This window comes from Myotis daubentonii, chromosome 11 (genome assembly GCF_963259705.1).
Source record: "Myotis daubentonii chromosome 11, mMyoDau2.1, whole genome shotgun sequence".
Taxonomy (NCBI): Eukaryota; Metazoa; Chordata; class Mammalia; order Chiroptera; family Vespertilionidae; genus Myotis; species Myotis daubentonii.
The window spans coordinates 8,699,262-8,715,586 of NC_081850.1; positions in this window are offsets into that span (position 1 = coordinate 8,699,262).

A 16,325-nucleotide genomic window follows, 5' to 3' on the forward strand; every position below is an offset into this window, starting at 1 on the left:
CATAATGCTAAGAAACTTGAAATCAATTACAAGAAGAAAACTAGAAAACACACAAAGACATGGATGCTAAATAACATGTTACCAAACAATGAATGGGTTAAAATTGAGATCAAGGAATAAATCAATCAAAAGATACCTTGAAAAAAGATAAGTGAAAATGAGAACACAGCAACCCAAAATCTGTGTTACACAAGGAAAGCAGTCCTAAGAGGGAAATTCATAGCATTACAAGCCTATCTCAACACGAAAAAGCTCAAATAAACCACCTAAGTTTTCACTTAAGGAACTTGAAAAACAACAAACAAAATTCAGAATGAGGAGAAGGAAGAATAAAGTAAAGATCAGAACAGAAATAAATAAAATAGACTCTAAAAAAGCAGTAAAAAAAAAATCAATAAAACCAAGAGCTGGTTCTTTGAAAGGTAAACAAGACTGACAGACCTTTAAGCAAGCTCATCAAGATAAAAAGAGATAGAAACCATATAAATAAAATAAGAAATGAAAGAGGTGAAGTAAAAACTGACACCAAAGAAATACAAAGGAATGTAAGAAAATATTATGAATAACAATATACCAAGAAATTGGACAATCTAGAAGAAATAGATAAATTCCTAGGAACATGCAACCTTCCAAAATGAAATCAGGAAGAATCAGAAAACCTGAATAGACAGATTAAAACTAGTGAAATTGGAGCAGTAATAATAATTTTAAAAACTCCCAACATACAAAAGCCCTGGACTGGATGGCTTTATAGGTGAATTTTACCGAACATTCAAAGAAGAGCTACCACCTATCCTTCTCAAACTATCCCCAAAAATTCAAGAGGATCGAAGACTCCCAAGTTCATTTTACGAGGCCAGCATTATCCTAATTCTAAAGCCAGATAAAGACACGACAAAAAAAATATAATTATTTGTCCATATCTCTGATGAACATAGATGCTGAAATCCTCAACAAAGTATTAGCAGATCAAATCCAGCAATGCATTTAAGAAATTATACACCAAGATCAAGTGGGATTTATTCTGGAGATGCAAGGTTGGTACAATATCCACAAAACAATAAATGTGATACACCATGTAAATAAATTGAAGGATAAGAACCATCTGATCATATCAATAGATGCAGAAAAATCATTTGATAAAATCCAGCACACACTTATGATGAAAACTCTCAGCGAAGTGGGAATAGAGTGAACATACCTCAATATGATAAACACCATATAAGACAAACTTACAGAAAACATCATACTCCTTGGGCAAAAACTACAAGCGTGCCCCTAAGATCAGAAACAAGACAGCAATGTGGGCATTCACCACTCTTACTCAACTTAGTACTGGAAGTCCGAGCCATAGCAATCAGACAAGAAGAAGAAATAAAGGCATCCAAATTGGAAACGAAGAATAAAATTATCAGTATTTAAAGATGACATGATACTGTATATAGAGAACACTAAAGATTCAACCAAAAGACTACTAGAACTGAAAAATGAACTCAGTGAAGTAGCAGGATACAAAATAAATATCCAGAAATCAGTCCCATTTCTATACACCAATAATGAACTATCTAAAAGGGAAACTAAAAAAAAAAAAAAATAAGGATCTCATTCACAGTTGCTTAAAAAAATAATTAAAATACTTAGGAATAAATTTAACCAAGGATGTAAGAGACCTGTACTCGGAAAATTGTAAGACACTGAAGAAAAACGTTGAGGAAGATACAAATAAGTAGAAGCATACACTGTGTTCACAGATAGGAAGAATTAACATCTTTATAATGTCCATATATCCAAAGCATTCTATAGATTTAATGCAATGCCTATCAAAATACCAATGGTATATTTCAGAGAATTAGAAAAAATAATCCAAAAATTAATATGAAACCAAAAAAAGACCCCAAATAGCCACAGCAATCTTGAGAAAGAACAGTCAAGTTGGGGAGGTATCATGCTACCTGATATCAAACTCTATTACAAGACTACAGTAATCAAAATAGGGTAATACTGGCATAAAAATAGACACATAGGTCAGTGGAACAGACAAGAGTCCAGAAATAAAGCCACACTTATATGGTAAATTAATATATGGCAAAGGAGACAAGAACATACAGTGGGGTAAAGATAGCCTATTTGATAAATAGTGTTGGGGAAATTGGATAGATGTACACAAAAAATGAAACCAGACTACCTTCTTACACCACACAGAATAAATGCAAAATGGGTTAAAGACTTAAATATAAGACTTGAAACCATAAAACTCCTAGAAGAAAACATGGTAAAATTTCAGATATTTCTCTGAGCAATATTTTTTCTACTATATCTCCCCAGGCAAGGGAAACAAAAGAAAAAAATTAACAAATGGGACTAAATGTTTTTGCACAGAAAACGAAACCAGCAACAAAATGAATAGACGACCTACTGAATAGGAAATATATTTGCTAATGACACATCATTGAGGGAATGAATAATATACAAAATTTATAAGAAATTCATACAACTCAACACTGGAAAACCAAACAATTCAATTGAAAAGAGGGCAGAGGGCCTGAATAGACATACAGATGGCCAATAGGCATATGAATGTCACTAATCATCAGAAAAGTGCTAATTAAATCCACAATGAGATATCACCTGACGCCTGTCAGAATGGCTATCACCAATAAATCAATAAACAACAAATATTAACAAGGTTGTGGAAAAAATGAAACTCTCATGTGCTGCTAGTGGGAAACCAGATCGGTGCAGCCACCATGGAAAACAGTATGGAGTCTCCCCAAACAATAAAAAAATGAAACAGTCTTATGACCCAGTGTTTCCACTTCTGGGTACATATATCCAAAGAAACCCAAAACACTAATTTGAAAGGATATTTGCACCCTTATGTTCATTGCAGCACTATTTACAATAGCCAAAATATGGAAACAACTCAAGTGCCCGTTAATAGACCAGTGGATAAAAAAGTGGTGCTACAAAAAAAAAAAAAAGTGGTGGTACATATATACAATGAAATATTACTCGGCCATAAAAAAGAATGAATACTTACCATTTCCAACAGCATAAATGGACTTAGAGGTCATTATGCTAAGTGAAATAATTTAGTCAGAGAAAGGCAAATATCACATAATTTCACTTATATGTGGGATCTAACAAGCAATATAAACAAAATAAATGCAGATTCATTGAAACAGAGACCAGATGGTTCCCAGAAGGTAGGGGGGTTGAGGGTCTGGGTTAAAAAAAAAAAAAGAAAGATTAAGAACTACTAATTGCTGATTACAAAATAGTCCTAGGGATGTTAAGTACAGCATAGGAAATACAGTCAATATATGGTAATATCTATGTATAGTGCCAGGTGGCTACCTAAAATATCAAGGAGACAACTTTGTAAAGTATATGATTGTCTAAACATGATACTGTACACTTGAAACTAATAAAAAATAGTAAATTTAAACCGGAATTGAAAAATAACAATATTTTAGAAGAAGCCCAACCATGACTTGTGAGTTCAATCACACAAAAAATAAGAAAGTATCAATAAGCAAATTGCTACTTAACCATATTCTGAGCTTAAACATTGATAGAAATACTTGAGTCACAATATAAATTTGAAAAATTTGAAAACACAAGTGTTAACCTTCATTGATTTTATTCTACCATTATCACTTTTCTTTCTCATTATTTCCCTGAATGAATGCCTGATGGTTAATTTTCCTGTGTACTTGAATGTCCCAAGAAGGTTTTAATTTCTTTCATATGGCATTAACATTTTAGATTGGTGATTTACACTCTCTGTTTTGTAACATCCTGTCAAAATGGTACAAAGTCAGATCATCCTTTAAGGAAAATTTGACTTTGATTGACATCGGCCGATTCAACAGCAATGTTGCAAGACAAGAATACAGGGGGGTAATATTTTAAAGGATTGAAAAGAAACAAATTTTAAGCCTTGGATTTTATACAGTTAAGGTCTTTTAAATTCGAAGACACAGAAAATGATGTTATCAAAAAATAAAGTCTCAAGAGTTGTATTTCACATAAATCCCTTTGAAAATATTTCTAGAGGAGCACTCTAGTAGGAAGAAAAATAAACCTACAAACACGCTATTAGTTTTGTGGAAAAAATGATTGATGTTAATGACCTTATTTGTATCCTAAAATAAATATATAAGTGTAGCATATTCAAATAACTCAGAATTAAAGCTCCAGAAAATATCGCCTTGAAATAAAGACTGCTGTGGTGGAGAAAGCAACATCAGAGGAGGCAAGAGCTCTTGCTTGGCCGACTGAGATGACACATATAAGAAACTGAAGAGGAAATTAACATAATTAATGACATAAAACCATTACAATGTAAGAAATTTTCAAATTCCATATAAATAAAAAGAACACTTGATCTATAAAGTGTAAGATTCAACGGGGGGGGGGGGGAGAACAATAAAGAAAGTATGGAAAATAAAGTGTAAACTAAGATGGCAGAAATAAATCATAATACAACAATAATTAAATGAATCAAGGTAAAGATGGTCAGATAAGATTTTTAAATGTAAAAAAAATTTAAACAAAGCATATTGAAAATAATAGGAAAATACAGAGGGCAAATATGAATACAAGGATGACCTAAGCCCAAATACTGATAAAAGGTTGAATCCAAGGTAACAATGGCGTAAAGGAGGAAAAGACTGGGAACCATAGAAGCAACGGTAGATGTAGAAAAATGTGCTTGTTCATGACAATGCAGCCAAATAAACTCAAATGCCCTGGTTCCTGTAAAGCTGTCTAAAAATATGACCAGCTAGAGGGGACACGCATTCCTTTTAAGTGCACCTGGAGTGTTAAGTTTTCCTTGTGGATCCCGATTACAGCTGCTGAAGGGATGCAGAAGGGTACCATAGGGAAGTCTGTATGGTACCATAAGCTCTCTCTAGATGGTTCAGGCTGGACGTGGCCAACCTCCCGCATCTCCCCCCGTACCTGATCATGCACCAGTCTGATTCCTCAGCCTGGTCTGCACCTTCTTGCAATCCAGAAACCCTCAGAGGATGTCGGAGAGCAGGTTTCAGCCCAAACTTTCAGGCCAAGATAAGGTACCCCACTGGTGCACAAATTCATGCACCTGGCCTCTAATCCTATATAATAAAAGAGTAATATGCAAATTGACCCTAACAGCAGACCAACCAGGGAGGGCCGGTCGCTATGATGTGCACTGACCACCAGAGGGTAGACGCTCAATGCAGGAGCCTCTCCTCCCTCTGTAGGCCAAAGCCGTCAGTAGGACATCCCCTGAGGTGTCCCAGACTGAGAGGGAGTGCAGGCCAGGCTGAGGGACCCACCGTCCCCCCAAACTCCAGCCAAGTGCACAAATTTTCATTCAGTGGGCCTCTAGTATAGGCTATAAACAACTAGCTTCTAAAAAATTCCTTGGACTAATTTCAGCATGTTGCTGGAACCCTCATTATTTAGTGAGTTGAATAATATTTTTGATACGTGTTTATCTATATCTTTATTAGAGTCATAAGTTTCCCCTTTAGGAAGTTATATATAACAAATAAAATAACAGCTGAAATTTGATCTTTACGATGTCACCTGTATACTTTAATTTTAAATTTTACTAGGCATAGCAAATGTACAATGAATTTACACTAATAAAAGAGAAACCTGCAAATTGGTCTCACTGCGCTATGCCCACCAGCCAATCAGAGCGACTGTGCAAATTAACCCAACAAAGACGGTGGTTAATTTGCATACACAGGCGTGGAGCGAAGACTGAAGGCTCCGGCCAGAGTGAAGACTGAAGACTGAAGAGGCTTGGCTTCTCTGCTGCAGGTGCAAGGTAGAAGCCAAACCTCACTGCGGCCGGACCAAAGGCCTGGGTCCCGGTTGCCAGAAGAAATCCAGTGCCAGCAGCCAAGGGAAGGAAGGTCTATTGCATGAATCTTCGTTCAATGGGCTTCTAGTTACATTAATAATAAATAAAACATGACTTTTGGAAGGTGTTAACAACTGAGATAAAGCTAGAGTCCCAGGCTGTGATGTTTTGTATAAAACATCTAAAAATAAAATAAAATAAAATATCTAATTTAAGGGAGTGTTCTTTTAATATTATTTGAATTGAATTTGTAGCATAAAAATAGTATGTAATACTTTGAAACAAGTACATCATTAAAAATCATTGTAATAGAAATGTCTATATGTATAAATCTGTTCTTTTGTCTGAATTTTGATCAGCTGGAGGGCCAATAATACTTTTGTATTATTCTGATATACTGCCAAGTTGCAGTGCAATAACTTTCACTATTTACACTTTTGAAAAACCAGTTTCAAATATCTAGCTTCCAGCAGGTTTTCTGTCATGATTAGAACTACAATAACTTGCCAAATGCCCAAACTAGTAGTTTAATTCAATTTAACTGCTGCTTTTTAGTAGTAAAAACTAAAACTTTGTTTTAACAGAAACCTTTAACCTTATGTATTTACTACTAAAAGGCAGGAGTTAAACTACTCCTGCATATCACATGATAAGGGAAAAGCTTTCTTCTTTATGCTAGAAGTTAAAATATTTATTCAAAGAGTTTATTCATCCAAGCTATGGGAGTTGAGATTTTAAGGTATTAATACTGCATATCTCAAATCTATAACAGCTACAAAATAGTCTATAATATACTTAATCTCAATAAGTAATGTTTCATTAATCCTCACCCAATGATATATTTTTATTGATGAGAGAGAGAGAGAGAGAGAGAGAGAGAGAGAGAGAGAGAGAGAGAAGTGATGACAGAGAGAAAGATTGATGTGAGAGAAACATGATAAGTTGCCTCCTATATGCCTCGACCAGGATTGAACCAGCAACCTAGGTATGTTCCCTGACCAGGAATCAAACCTGCGACCTTTTGGTGCACAGGATGATTCTGCAATGAACCAAGCCTCCTGGCCAGGGCTAGATTAAAACTTTCATAGTCTGTAATTCTTGTACCTATCTGATAAGTCATGAAACCTAAATAAAAATGACTCTTGTTTCAAGTACTATGGCTAACGATTACATACCTGGAGAAAAATCCCCAAAATAAATAACTACGAATAAAATATTGGATACAAATTATATATACATAATTTATGTATAAATACATGTAGTATAAAATATGTATCATATATATGTATGTACAATAATACATTTTGTAAAGTGGCATCAAGGATTCAAAGGACACATATACAAAGTTACAGAAACTCCTGGGGGTAAGCAAGCTCTCAGCATACTTTCATGTTTGAGATCTTGAGTTTCTGATTTCCTTGTTGCTTGGAGAACTAAGAGGAGAATACTTTTAATGTTTTCCCCAAATAAGGTGTTTATTATATACAAAGCTGAGACTTTCAATGGAATATATTTTTGAGAAAAAGTGAATGAGAAATTCAACCAAATTATAGAAAGACATGACAAGAAAATGTCTCCACCTGGGAACTCAGTATGGGGAAATAAATTACTTCTGAAATTTTGAACCATAAGATACCTTACATGCAGGGATTTTGTACACCTTCATGCTTCCTGGTCTAAAAGATCTCAAGTAAAAAGAGTACAATTTAAAGTGCCAGCAGTTTGGTGGTGTTTCTAGCAGAATGGTAACAGCAAATCTTCAGTTTTCTGTGCAGAACCTCAGCTTCTACGCAGTCCTCAAAAAATTCCTATGGATACATTTTGAAAGAAAACAACAGTTCCCAGTTAAAACAATAAAAATTTGGCATAAAAGAATCATAGATAAACAATAACAGGGGATTTCAAAATGAGATACACAAACACTTTAAGGGTGCAGATTTACCAGACACTAAATATGAAGAAACTGTGTGTATATGTTCAAAAATAAAAGAGAGCCAGGCTGGTGTTTCTCAGTGGTTGATGTTGATCCATGTACCAGGAGGACATGTTTTGATTCCTGGTCAGGGCACATGCCTGGATTTCTGGCTCAATCCCCAGCCGGGGGTGTGCAGGAGGCAGCTGAGCTACGATTCTCTCTCATCATTGATGTTTCATCATCTTTCTCTCCCTCTCCTTTATTTTCTGAAATAAAAAAATACAGGTTTTAAAAAATGAAAACTAAATAAATAAAATAGAAACTGGAAAATATAATTAGATACAAGAGTCCATTAGGAGTGACCAAAAATATTTGAAAGTAAGAACCAATTAGTGATTCTTTTTTTTAAAAAATATATTTTATTGATTTTTTACAGAGAGGAAGGGAGAGAGATAGAGAGTTAGAAACATCGATGAGAGAGAAACATTAATCAGCTGCCTCCTGAACATCTCTCACTGGGGATGTGCCCGCAACCCAGGTACATACATGCCCGTGGCCGGAATCGAACCCAGGATCCTTCAGTCCGCAGGCGGACGCTCTATCCACTGAGCCAAACCAGTTTCGGCCAATTAGTGATTCTTGATATATATGTATAATTTTAGTTAAAAGTACAATGCAGAATTCTGTTTCCAAGTGACATAATATTTCATAGCCTGCCAACATTCCAACTGCAAGAACTAAAAAAAGTGAAATAAATGTACAAAAATCCTATTTTAGTCCATAGGGGATGGTGGCAGCAAGAAGAACAAAAAATTATTTGAACGTATCAGAGAGGTAAACTTCTAAAGTGATCTATTATATTATTTCTATGTGTTTTTCCCCTTGGCCATTTGCTAATTATAGGCATCGTCTGAAATTTGGTCTTGACATGGGGAGGCTATTGGCGGGGTTATACGAAATCAGTAAGTCTTTTAGTGGTTGCAAGGGACTAGAATATAATAGTAACAGCGTAGCAACTGAAAACTAACTGGTTTCCTCACAGGTCATTTGTGGATCTGCGTGGGAATCTGGGAAGCTAGGCCAAGTAGAGCCGAAAGGTAGACTGAAATCCTCTGTCCTCTGCTGAGGCATATATAACAAGCAGCAGCCTGAGGAGGAGACCTGCTTCAAGCATGTATCTGGTTTGTCTCTCAAGAAACTTGTCATATTTTGAAATTGAGTAGCCAAGAGTCTGGAAAATTGAACATCTTGAAAGGCAAAATTGTCCTTCTCACAGTTGGGGGGTCTGAAGAGAGAGAAACCTGTGAACTCTTATTTAAACCCTGAAGAATCACCTACTAGGAAAAAGGATAAAGTCGAAGTTTACTAGCCTTCCTAAAACTGTAAATAAAATGCAACTGAACTCAATACCTGATTGCTTTGAGGGTATCCGTTCCTCTCTGTCTTATTATCTGAGTGGACAAGCCCTCCTTGGTGGATGATGATGCAGTGAGGAGAGTCTTGTATAAGCTAAGTCCACCATACAACCTACCATAACTAGACATATGACGAGGCAAGGAACTGTTATTCATAAGTAAGAAGAAATATAAACAATAGAAGCAAACCCACCAATGAGTCAGAAGTTATATTTAATAGATAAAAACGTTTAAATAACTATGATAAATATGTTCATGAAAATATAAAAATGGAAAAATTGGAGGAATACATTAGTCAATTTTTCTGAAAATGAAATTTGCCCTTGCCAGGGAGCTCAGTTGGTTAGAGCATCATCCCGACACACTAAGGTTGCAGGTTTGGGCCCCAGTCAGGGCACATGTAAGACACAACCAATGAATGCATAGATAAGAACAACAAATTGGTGTGACTCTCTCTCTTTCTCTCCCTTCCTCTCTCTCTCTAAAAATCAATTTAAAAAAATAAACTTTTTAGAAAATACAAATAAACGATATAAAAGTAATCTGATTGATAAGCTTAAAAAGAGGTAGATAACATGTCTGACCAAGATGGACTTAACTGGTATTAGGCTTTACCTCCTTCACAATGACAACAACAAGATTGGAGAAATCTGCATTTTAAAACACTGGGCAGCTAGAAGGCCAAGACAGGTCCCCTAACTTCTGCCTCGATGCAGTTTCCAGACTTCAGCACCAGGAGGGCAGAGCAGGACATGTCAAAATCACTGGGTTCAGGAGACAGAGTTTGGAGTTTGAAAAGGCTGAGCTAGCTGGATTTTCAGAAAAGTAGACTAAAGAAAAGAGAGGTATGGGGGGGGGGGGGAGCCAAAAATCTACACAGATTCATAGAGAATATTACTGACCACCGAGGAGAATCAGGGGGAGAAACATCGCAGAGCTTCACAAAGAGCTACCTGGAAGCTACCAAATTGGGACTTGTTCACAAGCCTTACAAACCTGTGAGTTCTAATCCAAGGATATTTAGTATCTTGATAATTTTCGTGTTTAATAGACTGTAGTAATAAAATGCGTGGGCAAATAAAAATAAAAATTGTTCAAAACAAAGTCCAGTTAAGTTTCCCTTTAGAATACATGGAAACAGAGACTTTGCCTTATTTCCTTGCTGAATCATCAGTGGGCTGATTCAATACAATATTCTGTATGATATGCATTCAGTTATGTCCAGTTGTATTATGGACTGTCTGTCCTCGTCTCTGTCACCAAATTCCCTAAAGGATTCTCAACTTTCTAAAATAAATTCTTAGAAAAATTAAGTGATTCACCCAGGTCACACACACATTAATGGAAAACAAAGTTCAAATTCGTGTTTCCTGAAACCGTATGTGGAAACATTTTGCTACATTATGATTCCTTACTCGGTTCCATCAGTAAGGAGGCACAGTCCAAACTGCTGATTCACCTAGCAAACACATCCTAGGCAAGCTGACACTTCTCAGCCTGTCGACATGGTCAGCCACTCAGGAACACATAAAAAGCCTATTCAAAATGAGGCACATGCATGCATGTGATGATGTTTGGCTAAAACTCTTGCACTTCTCACATATCCAAGAGAATATAAACTTGTAATTTACTCCTCAACTTGCCTAGATGCGTGTATATAGGTTCCATTATTGTTAGTAAAACTTGCTTGATGATGTTTTCCATGATAGAACCCTTTACTTTTTTATATCGGAAATGAGTAACTGTTGACAATCTCTATGACATCAGCTGATTTTTTTTTATTTGTTAATGCAAAGCACCACCTATGATCAACCTTATTTTTAAAATTAAAAACTATATATGTAAACTCTGTTCAGAAAATTATTATAAATGCTATAGTCTAGTGTACCTTAATAATGGGGTTTCCATTTCTAATAGTTAAATGATTTCAAATATTTAAAAATAAATATATCATTTGTAAAAATAAAAAAGGAGATTCAATGTCTAAAATTTTGATTAGCTGCCTTTAAACCCAATTATATAATTGTAATGAGAACCGCCAAACATATTGCTGCAAATGACTTTAAGACGCATACACACCAATACGCGAGGAGAGCAGGTTGCATACACTTGGCCAGCTGCCTTTGACTACCACAGGCGGCTTGACATCCCAAGTGGGTGTTCTCAGCACTTGTGTTTTCTTTCCATAATGACACCCTCTCCAGTTCACGGCCCAAATATTCCTCATGATGTTCTCTTCTCTCTTTCTCTTTTTAATATCCCCTGCATTTAAGATTACTATAGTACTCACCTGGATCATTGCAATAAGTGCCAACATTTTCTTTGCCTCTAATATTTAATATTTTATTATTTGCAAAGCTATTGGTGTCAACTTATCAAAATATGATATGGTTCCATTGCACACATGTTTCAACAATCTTCAATTCCCCCAGGATAGGCAGTCCAGGCTTCTGGGTCAGGCAAATTGGATGTATCAAGTGTTATTTCTGCCTCCTATCCTAGTCTACACTCTCCTTACTTCCTCTACCCTTATTTTAAAGTTTTCCTGGATTTCCTAGAATATTTTATCCTTCCAAGTATAATTTTTTGACAAGCATGAAAACTAATGACCTGCGGTGATTGTCTATCTTTTCTCCATTGCACTGAGGATTATCAAAATTAACAAGATATATTGTTTACTTATACCCCCAAAATATTTAATGAATGGTCTACAGTAAGTATCCAGTGGTTTTTCCAATTAAATAAAGTATGAATATATGCATTAAAAATGGTTGAGTGTATGTACATAAAATGCATTCTAAACTTTTTACGTAGTTTTTAAAATAAAAAGCACATAGGGCAAAGTTTAAGCTGAATAAATTTACCAGAGTTTATTATGCATCTTTTAAAATTATTTTTATATTGTGATAAAGTATACAAAATATAAAATGTATAACAATTTTTTAGTGTATAGCCAAGGGCTTTAAGTATATTCACATTGTTGTGCAACCATCCCTTCTGTCCCTCTTTAGAAATGCCTCCATCTTCCCACACTGAAACTCCATACCACTAGACAGTCATTCCCATCCCCCCACCCCAATTCAGCCCCTGACAACCACCATTCTACGTTCTGTCTCTATGGATTTGACTACTGTAAGTACCTCATACAAGTGGAATCATACAGTATTTGTCCTTTTATGACTAGGTTATTTCATGTAGCATATTGTCCCTGAAGTTCATCCATGTTATAGCCTGTCTCAAAATTTTCTTCCATTTCACGGCTGAATGATTATTTTGTTAATAACACATGAATTATTCTGTATTTCATGCGGTGTTTAGTGATTCCCTACCATAAACAATGATGTTAGACATTTATTCTCTCTTTCTCTTCCCCTTTCCACTGTGAATTAATGAAACTATGTTTTCTAGTAGAGGATAACAATGAAATACAAAGAAAAAAAATCAAGAGGTGATTTTTATAGCATTTGTTATTTCATACAAGTTATCTGAACTGGAAATGTCCTGTCTTTCTATGTACAAAATTATTAAAGATGCTTAACTAAGATTAAAGAACCCAACGTGATACCCTTCAGACAATGTTCCATCTCAGTAAATATATTTTCACAGATTACATAAATATATGCATTTAAATATTGTGGGGCACAGCTACAGTGTTTGGACAGGTTAAAGCCTTGGACTGAGGAGAGGGCACAGTCCTCTCGTTGCCACGTGCAAGTCCCAGCTTGGAGGACAGGACCCTCCCAGCACAATTATAGCCAACAGCTGTAGCTGTAAGCTTGAACCTATGGTCCGAACACGTGGCCCCACGTGCCTGAGTGATGTGGGCTTGATAGAGTTCAGGTGCGTGAGGTTGAGTGGAATTGAAACCCACGAGAATGTTGTAATCATCTTGATCACGTCCTTACTTTGCCTCGTGGCATCTGCTATAAAATAAAGACACGGCTTGTGGGCGCTGGCGCTGTCTCTCCATCCGGGAGCAGCGTCCCACCGAGACCCAGCTTTCATTCTCTTGTCTGTCTTTTCTTAATCCTTTCGCCACCCCCACTCGGGTTCATCCTTGGCTGTACCTGCATGGCACAAATATAACTTTTAAAATACTTAGTATTTTGTTTTAGAAAAGGTTGTGTATTTGTAGAAAATTGCATGGATGGTTCAGGAACTTCCCATAACCTGATCAGTTTGAGAAAGCACTCAAGAAAGGGGTGTTGGTTCTTTAGAGTGGGGATGATGCTAAGAGTCACAGAATGTGGCTTATTAATAGCGATTGGAATGACAGATCCCCAAAGCAATAGAGGCCAAATGGCAGCACTTACCTGCAGAAGTGGTGGCTCTACATTTATCACAGCAGATGGCCAGGTTGGAGGGGCTGCCGGGAAGCTGTTCCTGTAGACAGTTCTGAGATGGTTAGTAGAACATGGCATTCTGTCTCAGGGACATAAAACAAACACACACAGGAAGCAAATGACATCTACAAGTAGAAAAAAGCACAAAGGAGGAGCAAGAAGTTTAGAGCCATTGCCCTCTAATGAGTGGCAATCTCCTTTTTAGTTCCTTAGCTTGAGCCAATATTTAGATCTGCTCATCATTGAATGAAAAGGTGGCCAGCTCCCAAGAGCAATGGCCGTATAACACTGCAGCAAAGATATCTTGTAGGGATGTTTCCAGCTCCGCCCTGAAGAAATCCGCAGCCTTTCATTCAGTCGAATTTTTTGTGGCAACAAGGAGACCCCAGGACATTTTAAGACTTTCGCAATGGGCCTGAAACATCAACCCCACCCCTTCTTAGAGCAGGAACATAGAGGACCCAAGTAATCAATGGAATCCAGTTAAAGTTCACTGGTTCAATGGCCCACCCAGCTTGAATTTGTCCAGGCCCCAGATATATAATCCTCACACTGGGTCCTTGGTGTGTGGGATGAGAGCCGTCAGAGCAAGGAAGGCCAAGTGGAACTCTCTGATTCCGTTCCATCCCCTCCCACCCCCCACCTCCACCCCCAAAAAAAAAGAAAAAAGAAAAAGGTTATGTCACATCCCAGTGTGTGAGGAAATGGAAATGGTGGTCATAAGTACCACTTTGAAACATCTAAATGGGGTAAGGATGGTTGTCCTTTCCATACTGACATTGAATTAACCAGTCTGGCTTCTGTAAGAAGCAGAAGGGTCCAGGAGAATGACTGCTACTCAACCCAGAGACAAACCAAATCACAGCTACCCTGCAGGGCATGGTATTGCTGCTCAAAAAGATTAACAAAGTCTCGGGTATGTGGCCACGGATATGAAAATTGTATTGTTTTCTATTCGATTGGGAAAGAAATTGTATTTAATGAACAAATATATTCATTCCCGATTCTGAACCAGGGTTATGCAAAATCTCTTTCCCTCTCTCATAATACAAACACAAAAGATCTAGACCTCTTATTTATCCTCAGAAATATCAGCACATTAAATGCATCTAAGACATCAATAACATTATGTGTCCTGACTGGAATAAGTAGGCGGTGGCTTGGTATGCTGGATGCCACACTAAAACACCTGCTGCTGGATGACAAGCCCTGCAAAGTTTTAGGGAGCCAGCGGTTGGGGGTATAAGAGGACAATCCCTCCAATGTAAAGTACAATTGCTGCATCTCTAAGTTTCTAAGTTTGGTTAGAACTTGCTATACATTATTTTTTTCATTAAAGACAGAATAAAAATATTTATGCTCTCGCCCTTACAACAAAGGCAGAATAGATCTAAAAAATGTGTATGCAATCCACTAATTCATTTTCTTGCTCAGTGAACTTTCCTTATTTGGATATCCCGATATATACTTACATACACAGGGTGTCCCAAAAATGTGGGTTAAATCTGAAAAGTAAGAAACATCAATTGAGCTATCAAAATGTGTGTGTATACATTTTTAGGACACCCTATGTATATAACCATTAAATTATATCAAATCGCTTTAATTTGATTAGGAATGTTATTTTTTCTGATTTTAAGTTATAATACAAAATAAATTGACTCAGATGTTTGTTGGTCTGGCTGTCATTGAAATTATCTTTTCAATTTACTAGTATTTCATTATGTTTGGATCAGCAAGGACATATATATCGTTATTTTTTGCTTTTCAAGCCAATGAAACTCGTTTTCAAAGTTAAATATGTTTCCAAGCATTGCAGAATATAAATCAGAGTAGATGTGCTCTTATTAAAGTAAATGTAGGAATAAGTTTTCCTCTGGGGATTCAGACATTTCTGGGCAATCCTAAGCTTCCACAGACACTGATCAAGTCCAGTGACCTCATTTTGTTGTTGTTAGTGTTAAATTAATAAATCTTGTTTACAAGGACATCATAATAGATAGTGCCAGAAGAATCTACTGTCTTACTTTTTAATTCTAGTATTTACATTGTATCAGACCTTTCAGACACTAATGGCTTCAAGATAATAAAGGTTTGAGGAGAAAAGTTAGTGTTTTCAATGTGCACTTTAAAACAATCAATTCAAAAATGCTTTCATGGCTATAAACATCATTCCATGTCTATGGTTTATGATCCCAATAAATATTTTCTGATATAGCAACCAACCTCATAAATATTGTTTTCATTAGCACTAAATTAACCCTTTATTTTTCCATCATCAACTGAAATATAAACATTAAGAACATAAAACTATTACTCTGTATTTTACCAACATAGAAATTGAGACTTAAGTAGAACACAAATAAATATCTGTTGAATTAATTACTTAATCTTTTAGTTTCTGCTATTTTTTTATAGCTTGTGAAAATTAAAGGGATGTGGGACAAGGAAATAAATAATTATCTTTTTAGTTTTTGTTTAATTCAATATTTGAAAGTTTTACAATAAATAATTTTTAAATATATTTTTTTATTGATGTTGCGGTAGAGAGGAAGGCAGAAAGAAACATCCATGTCTCCTACACATGCTGGCCTAGAATCCAGCCTGCAACCTGGCACGTGCCCTGACCAGGAATGGAACTGGCAACCTTTTAGTGCAAGGCATGACAACTAACCAACTGAGCCATACTGGCCAGGGAAACATAAATAATTTTTATTTCATAGCATCTCAATTTCATATGTAAGTTAATCTGCACCTCTATCCCATACATCTCATGAGCCAACCTCCAC